Raw genomic sequence first — 3,384 nt, 5'->3', positions numbered from 1 at the left:
CACACGAAATGCTCAGATCGATACCGCTGCTGCCGCGCTCCCTTTTAAGTGCTTCACTAAATGGGCCCGAACAAACGCCCGTTCAATGTCTCTGACACCTAAAGGGACATGGCGAAACTTTCTGGAATATTACTTTTTTCCCCACAATATTTTAAAACTGGCAAAGAAATAAAAAATAGTATTTATTTTAGATTTTATATGACAATTTCTAAGGTGTAACATGAATCGTACGGAGCATGCGCAGTTTGCGGTAGGCGCGGCGGTGCGGGGCGAATGGTGGTGACGCGGACGGCGAGGAACAAAGCGAATGTCCACCGCACCACCGCCGACGACGAAACCCGCAGCCAAGCCGTACCTTACGCGAGACTACCACTACCAAGAACACGCAATGCCATCGATCATCGAGGCCGCGACCTCAACAACATATTGCTAGCCCGTTTTCGATTTATAAAATTACTTGTAGCGCTAATAGAGAAAAATGTCAAATAATTTCAGAAAGACGTACACCCCCATTAGCAAAATCACATACAATAAGACAACCAGTTATATCCATATAAATAAAAATGAATGTTGCTAAGCGCATAACGCGAGTATGGCTTGACCAGGTTTTTTTTTTTTTTTTTGTATGTTCCTTAGGAACATGGAAGGTTTTCATAACAAAAAATAAATAAATAAATAAAAAATTAAAGTCATCACTCGGAAAATGTTACATTTATTTTACTATTAACTATTGCCAGAACGAAGTCTGTCCGGGCTGCTAGTATACTAATATTTTGAACATCTAACGAATGCGTGTTGAAGCTTTGGAAATATCGGACTAACTAGACCAATTTTTGCACTACATTGACCTATTTTTAGGGAACTATAATATTTTATAATATCACCTTACATCAAAAATACGAACAAATCTTCATATCATCACTAAAAAATCAACGTAAAATAAAACATAATTTATGTAAACTTAACACCAATACAGAAGAAATTCTTAAAGCGATACCTAATAAATACGATTAATAAGATGAAATAATAAGAAACGTATCGTAAAGTTCACAAATCAAACATTCTATTAAATAATAACCAAGTCGAACTTGGAGTGCAAGCCTATTTAGTGGCACTCACGTATCTACACAATAGCTTCATTAGTATCAATCGAATAAATCAAGAGCATACGGCATTTTACATAATTGACATACTCAATTAATTTGTTTCGTTAATGTTGCTGTCACAATTTAAAAAGAATCAAGCTGTTTTACTTTAATTATACATACTTTTTTACACATATATTTTAAAAATTAACAAAATGACAAGAACATGCTTGCATATGGGTCCAGACACAAACTAAGTAAAACATAAAATAAAACACTACTATCAAAAACTAAAATAAAACGGAGAGAAAAAGGTATGTCAAAGGTATTGAATTTTTTTTTAAAATCCCTATTGAGTTTTTCTTTACAGTACAATAACTTCTATTGCTTGAGCGTTTGTATGCAACGGAAAAAAGAATTTTTAATGGGAGAGCTGAGCAATGTTAAGAGTTGGTTATAAGAGGTGGAATAAAATATATATGTACACTTGTCACGCGATTACTTTTCTTATATGTATTTTTTTAATACTACTTAGTTATAAAAACAATAAAAATGCATTTGTGACATATATATTTATGACATTCAAGTATTTTTTTATATCTACGTTAATCATTTAGTCAGTCATTTAAAAACTCAAAAACTTCTGGGACGATTTTAAAAATTCTTTCACCAGGAATGGTACGTTTTCACTGTGTATCGTAAAATTAAGCTTGTAACATCCCACTAGCGGCATAGGTCTCTTTTCCCATGTAGCAGAAGGATTAGAGCTTAATTCACCACGCTGCTCTAATGCGGGTTGGCGGATATATTCCCTACTATGAGTAACAATCGCTATCAGGTGTACATGATAACAACTGGGACCGACGGCTTAACGTGCTCTCCGAGGCACTGTGGGGAGACCCACAAAGACAGACATCTAAACCGGAACGAAATATTTGTACAAATCTTATATCAATCCCGAGCGGGAATCGAATCCGCAATCCATTGGCATTTAGACGACTACTAGGACCATTACATCAGAGCGAATGTTAAAAAAAATATAGGGTATTCTAAGCACTTGAATGAATTAAAGTTCTCGTTGCGTCTGAACAACGGCGTTTTGCGGGTTCTATTTCCGCAAACGCAATGGAGCAGCGTGGTGGATTAAGCTCCGATCCTTCTCCTCTAGGAGAAAGAGACCTATTCTCAGCAGTGGGATGCTACAGGCTAAATGTATATATTTTTTTAAATTTTGCAATTAATTTTTAATAGGTACTCAAAAAAAAAATATTCTGTGGGACTAGATTAGTAGGCGTAAAATACGAGTATGTGTAATTTGATTGCGGTTAACTCAAATTAATATTAATTTTCTTGATTATATTGTAATAAGCAGTGCCCGCGACTTCGTCTGCGTCGAATTTACAAAATAATTATTGTTCAGTTCGCAGACTTATATAATAAAAAAAAACTTAAATAAAAGTAGCCTAAGTAACTCCTGATTACATCTGCTATCGGCCAATGTAAGTGCCGTCAAAATCGGTCTAGCTGTTTCAGAGATTAGCCGGAGCAAACAGAGAGACAATTGTAAAAAATGTTATTTTGGTATATGTGCCGTGTATATATATATATACATATGGGGTGTAAATGTATATACATCCATATACATTTACACCCCAATTTTATTTATTTGTATAGATGAATATATATATTTGATTAATGACATAAAATAACTAAAGCAGCCTATACTCTATCGGAAAAAAATATAAAAAATGTATTTTGTATATGTACTGTGTATACATACAATATGAATTTAGTTAAAAGCGGTTATTTTAATATTCAAACAGACACTCTAAACTATTATGCTAAATGAAATAACTATTTTGCTGTTTACTTTAGTACTTATACGTCGTAATACGTTACAAGTATACCGTTGCGAAGCTTAAATAGACACCTACCTAAATTTCAACCAAGTACATAGATTTATTGTAATGGTGTCTTTAAAAATTATTGTTAAGTTTAATTTTCGTGAAATTTGCGAAACCGTAGAATGATTAAGAAGCCATATAAAACTTTAAAACATTATCTAAATCTTCTTAAAGACATTTCCGGTATATCGCGAACTGGCGTTTGAGCGATTGCAATGATTTTCTTATCACGGAAATTATATTGCTAAAGCTTATTTTGCTTGCTAGAATAATAATTCTGGCAGTTTCTATCGCAATTTATTAGATTTATATGTCGAATTGTAAACATTTATGTTTTGATTAATTTTTTAATTGTAACTGATTCTTCATAATTATTTTAAACTAGCTGTGCCTGC

The 3,384-nt window shown here is 33.5% G+C and overlaps 1 protein-coding gene across 1 annotated transcript in view; it reads right to left on the bottom strand.

Moving 5' to 3' along the window:
- Positions 1-3,384, bottom strand: part of LOC123668967 (neurocalcin homolog) — an 80,333-nt gene that overhangs the window by 32,756 nt on the left and 44,193 nt on the right. The gene's annotated exons all lie outside the window — the stretch shown is intronic.

This window comes from Melitaea cinxia, chromosome Z (genome assembly GCF_905220565.1).
Source record: "Melitaea cinxia chromosome Z, ilMelCinx1.1, whole genome shotgun sequence".
NCBI lineage: Eukaryota > Metazoa > Arthropoda > Insecta > Lepidoptera > Nymphalidae > Melitaea > Melitaea cinxia.
The sequence above is the reverse complement of the archived record's forward strand: the minus strand, read 5'-3'. Positions and strand labels throughout refer to the sequence as shown.